The sequence below is a fragment of the Quercus suber genome, unplaced genomic scaffold (genome assembly GCF_002906115.3).
Source record: "Quercus suber isolate HL8 unplaced genomic scaffold, Cork oak 2.0 scaffold_488, whole genome shotgun sequence".
NCBI classification, from domain to species: domain Eukaryota; kingdom Viridiplantae; phylum Streptophyta; class Magnoliopsida; order Fagales; family Fagaceae; genus Quercus; species Quercus suber.
Window position 1 is genome coordinate 467,936 of NW_027069938.1, and position 16,840 is coordinate 484,775.

Here is a 16,840-nt window from a genome sequence, read left to right on the forward strand (position 1 = left end):
CTTCCAGCCAACTCTTCTTTTGTAATAGCTCCATTGTTTCTAACTCTAGCCATAGGTAGATTTTGACCTCTTCTCATTGAATATGCTTCCACAGCTATCTAACAAGAACGAAGCATGACAGCCCTGCAATATAAACAACTTGTGTCAACCACACTAAGCCATCATGATACAAAATAGAGTTCTTCTTATGAAAGTAAATGCACCGGTAATGTGAACAGTGCCTGCAATAACTACTCATTAAAGGCTTAATTTTCTTGCTAATTGAACCGCTAAAATAAATATCTAGCTCATGTCCATTCATGAAACTACTAATATTTTAACACATGAGGCCCACTAATTTAAATCTAATCAAATTGCAATAAATTGAATATCCCTGACCAAATTTATATGTACAAAATTTTCCATTAGGCATCCTTCATCAAAAATAAATAAATAAATAAATGAGGCATTGAGTTACTGTTACAGGTATGGCAATGAGCCAATGAGTACAAATAATTAACAAACAAGAAAATGTTTAACTGAACATAATATAATATTGACCAACTCTTACAACCGGGTGTATGCAAGTCCAACGCATGGGCACAACTAACAACTACTACAAGGCCAAGACACACATGCAAAATGGCTGCAATAGATCCCTTTTATATTCCTTCCCTCTCTAAAAGTGCCATGATAGCAGCCTAAAGCAAACTCAGGCTCTTCACAGTTTGCAATGCCCGCTATTTTATCCATGCTTTTTCTTTAATATTTATTCAATAATTATGAATCATTCAAACTAGAGGTTGTATTGGACACATGAACTTCCACTATTTTTTAGCTTATTTTCTTCTAATATTCTAAAATATGACCACATTATCAGCCTTAGACATGGCAAAAAGGGTCAGAATTTCCTGACCCGACCCGACCCGAACCCGATTTTTTTGATCCGAAGCAAAAACGGGTTGACCCGTGACCCGACCCGTATTTTTTGCGGGTCAACCCGACCCGACCCGCAATCCGACCCGAACCCGAACCATTTTTTTAAAACTTTTTTTTTTTTGGGTAAAAAAAAATAGTAAAACTAAGATAATATTGGTTTAATTGTTTATTGTGAACTTTAAGGAAACAATTGATACATTTACATAACTATATGCAAATTAATTGAAAGATAAATGGTTGAACATTCTGTAATGAGTAAATATTTTTAGATATCAAATAGCAAAGTACATGCCAAGATAATCTGGTTACAGTAGAGTTAAAAACATAGATTTAAAATTATAGACACGTGAGAAATATTCACAAGTGTGAAAATAGTGAAGCTAAAGTATCAAATTAGAATAAATTATGAATACTTAGACATATTTTTTAATAATTTATGTCCAAAATAAACGGCTTTTCAAAATAAATTATGATATTTCCTAGAGTGTGTGTTGCTTAACAATAATATGATATTCATAAAAGAGACCATGTATAAATAAGTAAGCAATCAAATTTTAAAGTATATCTCAAATTGAAATAGAGTGTCAACCACAACTGATAATAGATTATAAAATTAATTTTCAAGATTGTAAATTTCTTATATATTTTTATTCTTTATCAAATGAGTTATCCAATAAGTCATTTGTAATTTTGTTTTATATTTGGAATGTTGATATTGTGTAGAAATAAAACTTGTGTATTTGTTTTACTTATCTTTGTGTTATTTTGTTTTAGATAGTAATGTTAGGATTTGTATAATTTTAAAATTGTTGAATAAGTATTAATAAGTTTAATTGAGTTCATTCTTGATATAAGTGGTGAATTCAAAATAATGCATTTTACATTAAGTAATTTGTTGCATAACTTTCCAAATGACAGATACATGTTGTTTTCAATATAAAAAAAAAAAAAAAAAAAAAAATTCATGTGAAAAATACGGGTCAACCCGACCCGACCCGACCCGCAACCCGATTGACCCGAACCCGATTTTGACCCGCTTAAAATGACCCGTTTTTGACCCGTGACCCGTTTGACCCGCAACCCGATTGACCCGACCCGAACCCGACCCGACCCGCCCGTTTTGCCATGTTCAGCCACATTCACAATCCACATTTTATAAAATTATTGCAGACCAATCCAAACCAAAATTAGATGAGCTTTCTTTTCAAAACAATTAGATGATTTTTTTTTTTTTTTAACAAAAATATATAGTGTTAAAAAAAAAAATCATTACATATGGATCATGCTTACTTTGTTTTCAGAGAAACCTGTTACTATAAGCCTCAAAGCTATATACCCTTTCCATATGGATCGTGATATTTTATGTCTAGACTGGTATAAACCAGGTTGAAGGATGGTAAATGTTTTCCACTTCCAGTCAAGGAGTCTAGCAATGAGAAATACATCAACTTAATGTAGCAGCTAGGAAATATCAATTTAAAAACATATGGCTTTATCAAAAGTTATTCTATAGTTGAGGAAGTTTTATCATTAACTTCATCATCACATCATGATGGGTAAGTTAACTAAATCAAAGTTGCCTAATGCCTAACACTACTCCTCCTATGAGTAGTCTGCAATTAAAGGAGATATTTGAAGCCAAAATAGACGAATTGAAAAACAAACCTAAACTCAAAAGCATTTTGCATTTACATGAAGGAACATCAATGTTTACCTCAAGGAGAAAAAGTCCTATGACACCAAGTACAAGCCCTGCACCTCCAACAAACCCAATGGTCTCACCAAATAACAAAGATGCAAGTATAGCCACTGTTAAAGATTGAGAATCAATTATCTGATCATCAAGACTCAATTTCATGTTTAAACTAGCATTTCCATTGGTCAAGAAAGTCAACTTCAATGGCAGTAAATAACAATTCAACTATTTTTGTAATAAGTAAGAGTAATTATATTAATAAACAAATGACAATACAAACAATGCACTAATATATTAGGATGCTATACTCGGACAATACAAACAAGAAACCATGACCATAATAACAAAAATGCACTAATATATTATCACATCCACCACAACACAAGTTACAGATCCACAAATAGCAAAATTACAATCACAAATTATAACTGCAAAACAAAGAAAGAAGTCAGACACCAACCCTTAACCTGTTCTAGCACTCAAAACAGAGAAAGAAATGTTCCACTTACTACATAAGACCCTATAACAATGTGAATTGGTCATTGCTTTGCAACTACCTGCACACAACCTTACATAATCTTTGATTTGTTGCATTAGAGCCTCCTCTAACAAGATTCTTTCATTAAACACTATAGCATTTCTCTGAATCCAAACATGATACATTGATACAGCCCAAACTAGTTTACAAAGGGAGGATTTGGACCCTATTTTCTGCAGATTAGTTAAGGGGAATTATTAAGAACTTCAGCCCAAGTTCACTTCAGCATAGGATTTTACAGAGAAAGGGTAACAATATTTATACCAACAAGATGATGATATGGAAGAAGAAAAAAAAAAGAGTTAATAATGCTGTGGTTTTTTTTTTTTTTTTTTTTTTTCTTCATTCCTTTAATAATAAGAGTTAATGCCTAAATCACTAATTTCTAGGGAGTAATAATGATATTACTATGAGTGTTTTTTTACCCTTAGATCTAATAGTAATCAATGTTCCATAAAAGGTGTAACTCTTGTGAAGTTACACCAGGTATAACATGAACCTATCTCTCTCTCTCTCTCTCTCTCTCTCTCTATATATATATATATATATTACTTTAAACCAAAGTTTAGAGAAAATTCAATTAGAATCAAAATTGAAATTTTCTTTTGTTAGCTTTCCATACAAATTAAATTGTTTAGATTTTTGCTGTTATTTTTCCTTTGAACAAATGAGCATATTTTTTATAATGTTTTTGTTTAGATATTTTGTATGTGAAGATATTGAACCTAACAAACTGTAATTGTGAATTGATATCGTATAGGTATAGTATCCAATAGTAATTTTCAAAATTATATACGTAATAGTAATGTAATGAGAAACTTGGCGTAATCAATATCATATAAATTGCAAGGAAAAATGTTTTAATACCTCCAAATGTGCTGGTCTAAGTGTGTCCTATATGTTTACATACTAGTCATATCATATACTATATATAATAGTAGAAGCTGAGAGAAAGTATGTTCCTACATTTAAGGAGGTGTTGACACGTATACACCTTTCAAGTGAAACAGCCGCACGTTACCACCTTTGGCCTTTCAAAGTTCTGCCACGCTTGCAATTTAAAAAGTAAAAATTAAATAACCGGTTAAAAAAAAGCCCTGTTAAAAGAAAAGAAAAAAAAAAAACGTTGCAATTAAAATACCCTACTGACTTCTTTTCATTAGACTGCTTAGAATTTTCTCTCTCTAAACCCAAAAAAAAACAAGTAATACTGCGATACAGAAAAAGGAAGGGGGAAAAAAAAAACGATCTAGTGGAGAATCGTACTGCCGGCCATCGCCATCCCCTGACAGACTTAGACAACCAATCGGTACTGTGATACAGACAAAGGGAAGGAGAAAAAAAAAAGGGCGAATCGTGCGATCAAACGTTCATCCCACAGGTATTGAGATACGGAGATAGGGATCGGCCGTTAGGGTCGCCGCCCATATGTTTTGTTTTTAGTTTTAGAAAGTGGGGTTTCTGTTGGGAGATTCATTTGGGTATTATTTATGATTCAGGAATTTTTGTTTGATTGGTTATGATTTAGGTTTTTGGGTTAGGAGTAGTTTTGTTTAATTTATGTAAATAGAAGGGTTAGCTTTGGTTTAATCTCTTACCCTATTGTTTTCTTTAGGGTTGCTATCAAATTAGGGATTTTAGATACGGAGATAGAGATCGGCGCAACTCCGTGGCTAACATAATCGGAACTGAACAAAGACCAACGAAAGGTATGTATCGATTCTCTGAGTTCGAATTTGAATTGAAATTCGAATGTTCATTCTCTTTCTTTACATGCTTTGTTGTGAATATTAATTCTTACGGCATGGACAAGAATGGCACCCATTTGTTCTTTGATATCTAAAATTTCAAATACAATTACAAATCATTTTTGAAAGTATTAATCAATTTTTTTAAAACAACTTAAACCGTTTCACACCACTTAATGAAAGCCCTAAATTGCTATATCCTCAAACAAACGGCACCACTCTGTTTTGTTTCTTTTCCTGCCGCACCAATACTCTAGGTCAGCTTTTTTGTTACTTGATCTGTTATACTCTTTACTTTGAATCCCATTTTTTAAAGGGTGGCATCAAGAGGTTTAGCCCTTGAAAATGTGTAGTAAAAAACATGTTTGCCGTTCAATAATGTTAGTGCTAAAAAAACATGTTCTTGATTGTATATTTGTTTAAAGGAATGTATATTTATTTTAAAGAATCAATTAATTTTTTTTTACAGTAAATTATGTTTTTTTTTCCCCTTATTGAATTTGATTAAATAGCCAACATGTTGCTTAAAATTATGCTGTGAAATATTTAGGGATTAACTGCTACTATTCTTCTGTTTTGAACAGAATTTTAGTAACTCTTACATACAACTCTGTTCTTCACTTCCCACCTGATCATTTTGACCATAGCCTCTTCAGAAGGTAGTCTTCCTTGATTAATACTAGCATTCCTCTGAAACCAAATATGATACGTAGTAGAGCAGAATGCCAATCTAGACACAACTCTCATCCTTGAGCATAATCTCATGCCAACAGAACTTTGGGATTTTTTTAAGGCACCAGCTCATTATGGTTCACTATATATTCATCGAGAATGAACAATCACAAAACAATTGATGCCTACTTTCCATTATCTTTTTATAAAGAACACACTGAGTATCAAGATTAGCACACCATCACTACATATTTAATCTGTTGTGGACATTCTGTTGTGAACCGTTAGCCTAGCCAGCCTATAAACACATGCTTTGGAATTACTTTGGGAAACCAGATGACGATCTTCACAATTTAAACTTGGGGAATTTCTGCCTAATACAGTTTCATGCACCTGCACAAGAATATGTCATTGTTTTCTCAGTAATCCAAATTAGCATATTTTCCCTCCCTTCCAATCTCATCTAGACTAAGCTTATTTTGTATGTTATACAAGCAATCTTGGGACATAATATTAGAGAAAGTGCCTCCAGCAATACCATAGCTGTCCTGTAAAAGCTGCAAGTACCATTTAAATGCTTCAGATTTTGTGGCAATTAGAAGCTACTATAACATACAAAATGTAGTGGGGCAGCTATACATTTGGATTAAAAATGTTGCAGGTCCGGTTTTTTTAGGCAATATAGCATTTGTCTTTGCATTTGTCCAAGATTCGAAACTAACCTAAATTAAGCAAAGCACTTAAATAATTAGAAAAATTAAATAGAATTCAGCAAAACCTGAAGGATTTAAAGATGAAAAAAAAAAAATCTACGTACTTCTATTGATCCACTAATTCACTAATTGTCTTCGATTAATGTCTTTGATTTGTCCATGGATCTTTATTATTATAGTTTGCTTGAATGCTGATTTCCTTTTTACTTATCTCATACTTCGTCTTACATTTTGTTCATTTACTTTATTTCTTCTTCAATTGGCTTTGATTTGCATGTTTTAGTCAACTTCTGTCTTTACAAATTGATTTCTTCAGCCAATTCTCCCTTTTACTTATTTTACATCCTTACCGCTACTTTTTGTTATTTGAATTTGAATTAAAATCCGGACGTTTATTCTCTCTCTTTCAATGTTCTGCCCTCAGATTATAAATTTGACACCCATTCTGTTTCACTTCTTTTTTGCAACACCTATACCCAAGGTCATAAAAGAATGCCGCTCCAAATGCTTCAAAAACGTCAAAAGGGTACTAAGCAAATTCCATCAAAGAAGAAAAAAATGTGAACTTTAATGTATATACTACCTAACTCTATGAGACTTATGTATTTTATTGTATTGTTATTTTTTTTTTAATTTCTTTAGAAGAGTAAACTGAATGTACTGTTAAGTTACTGCGACTGCCATATTTCCTTTATGAATTATCAAATTAAATCTCCAATATACATATGTTTTTTATTTAAACTGTTTAAAATCTGAAAATTTGGTAATTTTAACAATCTTTCTTATCCTGTTATTTCATTAAAATTCAGATTTGTAACATGTACCCGATGTTTGCAAGAAACATATACTTTAATAAAGAAAAAAGGAAGGTCAAACATACCAACCGGCATGTTAGAAACTGTGATGGTCCCAAAGTGGTTGATTTCAATAAGCTAGATGAAGAATGGGGTCAATGGGAGTTGGAGAAAAATTTGGGGGATTGAGTTTTTGTTTTGGGTAATGATTGTTGTTTATCGATTTTGACTGAAAAGTTTACTGGGTATAAAAGGAATTGCATTTTCTTCAATGATCAAAATGAAACTCATGTTTTCAACTTAAAAGATAATAGCAGATAATGATTTTCCTAAATCAGTTTATGATTTGATATGCAGATTATTTACGAATAGAATGTGCTATTTATGATATAATCCTTGCTGAACATTCTTGATATGCAAATTACTTGCTGAACATTGAATTTACCTTTTAAATCAGTTAAGTCTTGGTCCTATGAGCATTCAACATTACAAGCTTTTTATTTTTGTTTTTTTGTTTATACCCAAAATTTTGTACATGCATGTGTTTATTGCACCCATACCAAATCAGTGACAAACATATTGAATAATTTATGATATAATCCTTTGAAGTTTATAGAGTGCAACATAGTGCATCATTATCTAATTTATGTTGATGTTACTTTGTTAGGTGTTAATTGCTGTTAGGAGTAGGAGAGTAGTTGAGAATGAGCCATAGACAAACAAGAAAATGCATTAGTAAAGTTTAGAAGAATACAAAAATTGTCAATATCCTTATGCTTCAAGAAATTTGTGGAAAAGGATTGTGCTAAAAAGCATCAACCAAATGTACATGGCTTAGGAAAGGAGTATGTAGCTGTATATCTCTCTGTAAAATTTCACAAATGTAACTTTGATTTAGTGCCAAGATCTTTTATTTTTTTATGGGGCAGTACAGTGATTGGTATTGATAAAACTCTACAATTTAACCTTTTCAAGAGTTTTTGTTTATTTTTCCTACCCCAACAACTATCTTTTGTGCGGTTTTTGTATGTATTCTTGAAATTAGTTGTCCTCTGTGTTGTTTAATTTGGATAGCTATAATAAGAATCCTATAATCGTGACAACATAGTTTGTATAATTGAGTTAAAATTAAAAAAAAAAATTTATGAAATTGATATTTTATTATAATTGCTCTTTGACACTTGACTTGCTGTCATCTTTAACAACATGATCAAATGATTAAAATAAATACATTTTCCCTTTCGTTTAGTTGTTGAATAGTAAGAAGTACGATGTGTTGAGGTTTGAGTACAAAGTAGATTTACCTGCTAGGCTGACCATTATTTTAAGTTGTGTTCGACTAACTGCATAAGCTCATAAGATTATTGGATATGTAAATGATGCTGTATTGAGTCATTTTGATGAATAGGTACAGTTTTGCTGCTGGCAAAATGCATCTATCCGGATCTTCAAAATCTGCCATTTTAGGATCCTTTGTAAATATCACCAAAGTTTGGATTGTGATGACAAAGAGTCTTTAAAATGTATAATAATTATAATTTCTTGGTAAATGGAATTATGGAATTTTTTTGGATTAATTAAACAAACAAATTGATAACTAACGTATCTTACACTCTTTGCAACAAATTTTTTCTTTTAAAATTGATTTTATTAGCCAAATCTCTCTTATATTTATGAGATTTCAAATGATCCTGCGCATCGCGCGGGTTAAACACTAGTGATAATAATTACTGAAGCTTATAAGAAAGCGAAAGTCTCCAACCTCTCCCCTCAGTCGCTTAGTAAGGGGATAAATTGGTGTTTGGTTGCCAATCCTACCATTTCCAGGCAGTAGCACTTGAACTCACCACCCTTACAAATACCCACGTATATACAGTAATAAAGCACCCACATATTTAGAAGAACTTAGAGAGCCAGCATTTCAAGAAGCCCCCCATTGAAACCTTTGATCGCTTATATAACTGAAGAGAAAAGTAAATATTGTATTTTGCTAAATCACAAGTTTGATCTTTCTCTTTTGAGATTCATTGGACTTAATCTAGAGTCTCGCTAGCGGTCCTCTTATTTAGATAAATTGTACTTCTACCCACTCCAAGTGAAAAGACCATTTGACCGTTAGATGAATGAAAACATAATTCCAAAAAAAAATTGAAACTTTGAACGATATCTAAATGATGCCTTGAGCGTGAAAAATGAATCTCGACATCAAGATTGAATTCACAAAATGCTTGCATTCTTAAACTTTGAGTTATTAATTATGATTGGTTCTTAAAATTAATTAATTACATATCAAAATCTCACTGATTTAAGTTTAATGACAATAATGCACAATGTACAAGATAATTCTACTAGATAATTATTTTTTAGATAATTAGTTAATTATTTCCGAAAGATAGATGATTAATTAAAATTTAAAAATCCTTATAATTTTTTGGCATACTTTGTTCATTTAGTTGCCGAAAATTAGGTTAAAAGTTAAAACTCATATTTATCCTAAAACTTACTGGAGAATTGATCAAAATCAGGAAAAAAGGTTGGACCGGGGGCAATGAAGTTTAAGCGATGACCAGCACTCTAACCAGAAAATAAAGTGTCGATTTGCACACAATTTTGTCATATTGGCACTTCACCCCTCTAGCATGAATTTTTAACTTGTAATTCAATTTTTCTACTATGCACTCTTATCCTATCACTTTTTTAGATAAATTTTAGATCAAATAGCCTTGAAAATGACGAAAGTCTAATACATTGATCGAGCTCCAACCTCTATGAATGGAAGGGGATAACCAAAAAAAGGAAAAAAGGGTTTCGTAGCTAATGATGTGGAAATCGTCAATCGAGTAGGTTTGTCCAGATGAGTCAGCAACCTCGTCCCTGTGCTTGAAATTGTCATGAAAAGCCCTCCTTAGGTGTTCATTGGTGTGGTGTCTGCCACAGAGTCTCCGATAATAAAGTCAACGTATAGAAGCTTTAAAAAAGTATGAGAGCTTTGAATATCAAAGCTACGGTGTATTTTTGTATTAGGATGTGTACCTTGTTTGGTCTTGAGGGGTGTTTATGTATAGCTTCATTGCTTCTAGCCGTTGTGGTCTTTATTGTGGCTTTAGTGCCTTTTTGTAACGACTCTAGGCTCAGTAATGTAGGTTTTGATGAGCTTCCAACGTTCTAACAGTCTATCTTGTAACTGTCTGAGGTACTAAATCCTTCATTTAATTGCTCGCCTTCCTTCGTCCATGATGTGGCAAGGTGGACGAAGGTGGTTGATAAGATCGTCTAGGTAAGAAGGTTCGTTGGTCCTATCAGTAGCTTCATTTGGTACTTAACAACACTCGTAGAGAACTATAACAAAGTAGGGCTGTAACTTCAACTTTGGACTCCTATGTTTTGAATAGGCAGAATAGCTATCACAAAACCAAGAGATTCCGAGGTCTAACCGTTTAAGATCCTCAAGTTTATAAGATTTCAAATTGTCAACAAAACAAGCAACATAGTCATAACATCCTCTTTATCATGTATTGATTGTTTGACTGTATCATATCATTATAATAAGATCGTATCTTTCATAGTGGTTGTTATGTGATTTCTAATTAAGTTGCTCTATTTCCTACCCAAAAAAATAAAAATAGTGGCCTTAATTTATACTCCTTTTTCATATTATTAGGCATGTTTAAAAAATCCAACTTTTTAAGTGAATATCATGTAATGTATTGACTTTTACATTAAAAAGATACAATTTTCCAAAATAACTCTCTTTATATTAAACTTAAATGAAATAGGGATATCGATTTTTTTAAATAAAGTATGTTGGGTTATAGATTGACCCTAGTTAATTAATTCAATTACTCAAATTGATAAATTAGTTCAAATTACATGTAAATCGTGGAGGCACAAACAAATTACCAAATAAACTAAAGTGCAGAAGAAAATAAATTTGACACGATGATTTGTTCACTAATGAGGAAAAACTCTTATAAGGCAAAAACACCGAGTGATTTTTAGGTTATTACTCCCAAGAATCACTAATAAAAAATTAAGCAGTTACAAGTATAAGAAATATTACCACTACCCTGGACTATCCTAAAATACCAACTTACAGTTGAACCTTTACACCAATCCTCAATTGGACTTGTTCTTGTAGAGACTTCCTCCTTTACACGAATCCCAGTACATGACTAACTCCCAATAACAAATGATTGTTGATGGATGCAAAGTTCTTCACTTCAATACACATTGAATATTTGGAAGCATTTGGTTACAAAACCCTAAGGCCCATAAGAATGTAGTAGCTACAGCAATGATGTATGAGTTCTCTAATTGAGTCTTTGTATCTTATGATGAATTTAAAATAAAGCTTTTATATCCCCTAGAGGTTTAGTGAACGAAACCCTAATAATGCAAGTCATTATGGGCTGAAAAACAGATTTGAGATTTTTCGATTTGCAAAACTCGATAGATCGAGAGGTGTCGAGACTAGTATCGAAATTCTTCATTTATTCTCGATAGATGCTAGTATCAAGCTAGTGTCAAGGCTAGTTTTGATGTTCACTTTTTCTGCTTTCTTCACTTGTTTCTTGGTGTAGTTTTCATGTCGTCAATAATACCACTTGTCTTATTTGCTTAACATACTTCATGATATCTAGATTCCACTTAGAACTACCCAATCTATATATATAATAATAGGTGAAGCAGAGAGAGTGTAAAATTGAATTCCAAATTAGGACTCTAATTTTGTGCCATGTGTCTAGAATCTGAAATTGAAGTTGAATTTTGCATCATGTGGCTAAATATATGTGGACTCATTCTCATTAAAACCACTTCTATGTATCAAGTCAAGTGAGTTACTGTGCTAATTAAGTTTTTTCTTGATTTTGCAATCAAACGTGAAAACCAAAGAGATTAATATCGGCGATAAGAACTCATCATGTGGCTAAATGTATCTGGGCTCATTTTCATTAAAACCACTTCTATGTATCAGGTCAAGTGAGTTATGAAGCTAATTAAGTTTTTTCTTGATTTTACAGTCAAACGTGAAAACCAAAGAGATTAATATCGGTGATAAGAACTTGGTTTGGGTACATTGCATAATTTCCAAAAAGATAGCAAAGCCAGAGTTTGCATCTTTGTTATAAATTGCTTACAAAGTTTGCATCTTTACATTTGCACTGAGTTTCGGATTAAAGTGCTTTCTTCTTGGTTCTGACACTGAGTTTTGTTTACTATTCACTTACAAAGTTTGCATCTTTACATTTGTTATAAATTGCTAATATGTGATTAGATGCACATTATGCCTAAAATTCACTATCCTTATATTTGTCACGCAAATTGGAGAGGACCCGGCTGTAGATGTCTGGATAGTAGATATGAGTCACTATGTTTTTAAATTTTCAGTGAAGGTAAAAGTTATGAAAAATGTAAATTTTCTGGAGAGAGATTTATTATTCTATATTTACGCAAGTTTGGTCGCCTTCTTGGAGTGGATCACTCCACCCTGTCTTTCTACTGAAATTTTTTATTCAGATTGTTACAATTTAATCCGAAATTTTATTTGAATTTTCCTATTGTTGTTACTATCATATATTATCATTCCAATTATTCAATTAGAATCTGAAATTGGAGTCCAATTTTACTATACACGTGTATAATCTAATTATTTTTAATTTTTTTGTCATGTGCAGAAGCCAATGAGATGAAATTAATAACACATTAAACACTTATACTTTGGGAATCGGTAGTACCAATCTAAATCCATTGGACTTGCTTCGTGATAATATAACTATGAAGGATGTATAAAAACACGCACAAACCCATCTCTTTATAAAAAGAGATTGGAGAGAATTTCTTTTATCAGCCATGAAACTTCAGAGGTTTTTTCTTTACACAAATGCCCATCATGTTACAAAATGACCGATCGTAAAACTACAAAATGAGTACAACTCTGAGGGTTTTTTTTTTTTTTTTTTTTTTAAATTTTAAATTTTTTAAGCTGCGAAAATTTCAATCACCAATAGAGATTGAAGATTCAAAAGCGTGAATGGATTCATCTTTCTGTGTAAAATATATATACTGCTAAGTTTTGTTAATGAAATTTCTGGTTAATAATATGAATTTAGACTTAACTGAGCCTTTTAAACATGAATAAACTCATGATTAATAATATATTCATTCCCGTGCGGTAGCACGGGACTACATATTAGTTATAAGTAAAGTACGTTTTGTCAAAAGATATACAAACACATGAAAAATATGACCCTAACAAAATAAATAAGTAATGGAAAATTTATTGGTTAAACAAGCCTCAAAAATAAAATTTTGATACAAAATACCCAAAAAAAAAAAATAGCATTTGTATCTACCCCATTCCTTCGCCAATAGTTCCTCCAAATGCAAACAATATATATATATATATATATCTAAAAAATTCCCAATATCACAAAAATAAAAATAATAAAACAAAAATGAATCTCTTCAAAATCATGACTCCCCAAAAAGCCCAGCATCTTTAATTTTTTTTTTTAAATTGCCCTCGTGACATTGGCTTCAATTGTACAACTCTGATCCAACCTCGTTATACCCAAATTTGTTTCTTGAAGACACAATGAATTTCACTCCAGTGAACAAGTGAAACCTGCTTTCATTGAACTTAAATTCCCCCTACAGTCCAACTTCCAATAAACAATCAGAACATGCAACGAACTCTACTCCAGACACCGACACTATCACGCCAATTCATTCCAATCTTCATTGTTCTCTCTCTCTCTCTCTCATTTTAGTGAGTGGGTGTGATTAGATATTATTTTAGTGAGTGGGTGCGATTTGATACTATATTTACATTAGTTAACTATGTATTGAGCGAGTGGTTTCAAGCACATACATTATTTTATTGGATTTGATAATAGGGGTTTGAGCAATTGAATTAATGACATTAGATAATCTATATATCTATCTATCTATCTATAATAATAATAATAATATAATAATAATAGGTGAATTAGTTGAGAGAAACTCAAATTAAAATTCCAAATCATAATTCCAATTTTGCGACATATGTCCTAAATTATTTATTTTTAAAGAGTTTTATTCTTAATTTTAAAATCTAATGTGAGATCACATCATAAATATTTATCCAAGTGAGTTATTAAGTAAAAAAAACCAAAGAATTTAGAATAAATGAATTGTAAAATAAAAATAACAAAATAATAAAAAAGTGCTCCACACTAATTAAAAAATATATGGACAATTTACATTTTATACCTAATAGTATCCTTACAAATTTTTTTAAATAGTTAATAAAATATAAAAATGACTACCAATAGTATTTAAATTATATATATATATATATATATATAGGAATTATATTATGCATCTTATTGTATATCTTTAAGTGTATTAATGCATATGTATGAGGTTACAAGCTAGTAACAACTAATAATAAACTATCATATAATGATTTCAAAATATGAAAACTTTTAAAAAAATTGTAAAAACTTCATATATTTACGCGTGTGCCTTTTTTTCTTTTTCTTTTTCAATAACTCAATAGATTTGGGTTCTCTTTTTATTAAATTTTAGGCCAAAATACAAAATTTACCCTCTAAGTTTCATAATTTTCCATTTCAGTCTTCTAAGTTTAGGTTTTGTCATTTCAGTCCTCTAAGTTTTATTCCTTCCTAATTAAGTCCTCTGTTAATATACTGCTAGTTTCTGCCGTTAACTTACCAAAACAGCGTCGTTTTGAACCTTAATTAATATTTTTATTTATTTCTTAATTNGGCTTTTTGTTCAGGTTTGGCACCTATAACAATGAAGAAAGCATTGCTGTGGACCGATGAATAATACTTTTTGCAGGCTGCAAGGAACTTAGTGATCAATGGAATCTCACGCAAATTGGAGAGGACCCGGCTGTAGATGTCTGGATAGTAGATATGAGTCACTATGTTTTAAAATTTTCAGTGAAGGTAAAAGTTATGAAAAATGTAAATTTTCTGGAGAGAGATTTATTATTCTATATTTACGCAAGTTTGGTCGCCTTCTTGGAGTGGATCACTCCACCCTGTCTTTCTACTGAAATTTTTTATTCAGATTGTTACAATTTAATCCGAAATTTTATTTGAATTTTCCTATTGTTGTTACTATCATATATTATCATTCCAATTATTCAATTAGAATCTGAAATTGGAGTCCAATTTTACTATACACGTGTATAATCTAATTATTTTTAATTTTTTTGTCATGTGCAGAAGCCAATGAGATGAAATTAATAACACATTAAACACTTATACTTTGGGAATCGGTAGTACCAATCTAAATCCATTGGACTTGCTTCGTGATAATATAACTATGAAGGATGTATAAAAACACGCACAAACCCATCTCTTTATAAAAAGAGATTGGAGAGAATTTCTTTTATCAGCCATGAAACTTCAGAGGTTTTTTCTTTACACAAATGCCCATCATGTTACAAAATGACCGATCGTAAAACTACAAAATGAGTACAACTCTGAGGGTTTTTTTTTTTTTTTTTTTTTAAATTTTAAATTTTTTAAGCTGCGAAAATTTCAATCACCAATAGAGATTGAAGATTCAAAAGCGTGAATGGATTCATCTTTCTGTGTAAATATATATACTGCTAAGTTTTGTTAATGAAATTTCTGGTTAATAATATGAATTTAGACTTAACTGAGCCTTTTAAACATGAATAAACTCATGATTAATAATATATTCATTCCCGTGCGGTAGCACGGGACTACATATTAGTTATAAGTAAAGTACGTTTTGTCAAAAGATATACAAACACATGAAAAATATGACCCTAACAAAATAAATAAGTAATGGAAAATTTATTGGTTAAACAAGCCTCAAAAATAAAATTTTGATACAAAATACCCAAAAAAAAAAAATAGCATTTGTATCTACCCCATTCCTTCGCCAATAGTTCCTCCAAATGCAAACAATATATATATATATATATATATTCTAAAAAATTCCCAATATCACAAAAATAAAAATAATAAAACAAAAATGAATCTCTTCAAAATCATGACTCCCCAAAAAGCCCAGCATCTTTAATTTTTTTTTTTAAATTGCCCTCGTGACATTGGCTTCAATTGTACAACTCTGATCCAACCTCGTTATACCCAAATTTGTTTCTTGAAGACACAATGAATTTCACTCCAGTGAACAAGTGAAACCTGCTTTCATTGAACTTAAATTCCCCCTACAGTCCAACTTCCAATAAACAATCAGAACATGCAACGAACTCTACTCCAGACACCGACACTATCACGCCAATTCATTCCAATCTTCATTGTTCTCTCTCTCTCTCTCTCATTTTAGTGAGTGGGTGTGATTAGATATTATTTTAGTGAGTGGGTGCGATTTGATACTATATTTACATTAGTTAACTATGTATTGAGCGAGTGGTTTCAAGCACATACATTATTTTATTGGATTTGATAATAGGGGTTTGAGCAATTGAATTAATGACATATGATAATCTATATATCTATCTATTATTATAATAATAATAATAATATAATAATAATAGGTGATTATTTATTTATTAATATTTTTATTTATTTCTTAATTTTATGAAAAACGTTAATTTAAAAAATATATATATATATATATATATATTGATCATGTGTTGCAACTTTTTGCCATAATCCATGACAAGAAAACCACCAGTCTGCCAACACCAGAATTCCATATCAGAAGAAGAAAAAAAAAAAAAAAAAAACTCTTACAAGAGCATATATGATGTG

The 16,840-nt window shown here is 31.1% G+C and overlaps 1 long non-coding RNA gene across 3 annotated transcripts; it reads left to right on the forward strand.

Annotated features, from left to right (window-relative positions):
- The first annotated feature begins 4,283 nt into the window (after nucleotides 1-4,283).
- LOC112017314 (uncharacterized) lies at nucleotides 4,284-15,195 on the forward strand. Of its 3 annotated transcripts, none has more exons than XR_010624836.1 (4): nucleotides 4,284-4,533; nucleotides 4,768-4,861; nucleotides 6,767-6,857; nucleotides 14,863-15,195. It is a non-coding gene; the product is annotated as an uncharacterized LOC112017314 (long non-coding RNA). The 3 variants fall into 3 exon arrangements; XR_010624835.1 differs by lacking the exon at nucleotides 14,863-15,195 and adding an exon at nucleotides 7,747-8,053; XR_010624834.1 differs by lacking the exon at nucleotides 14,863-15,195 and having other exon boundaries at nucleotides 4,290-4,533; nucleotides 6,767-7,026.
- Nucleotides 15,196-16,840: the final 1,645 nt, after the last annotated feature.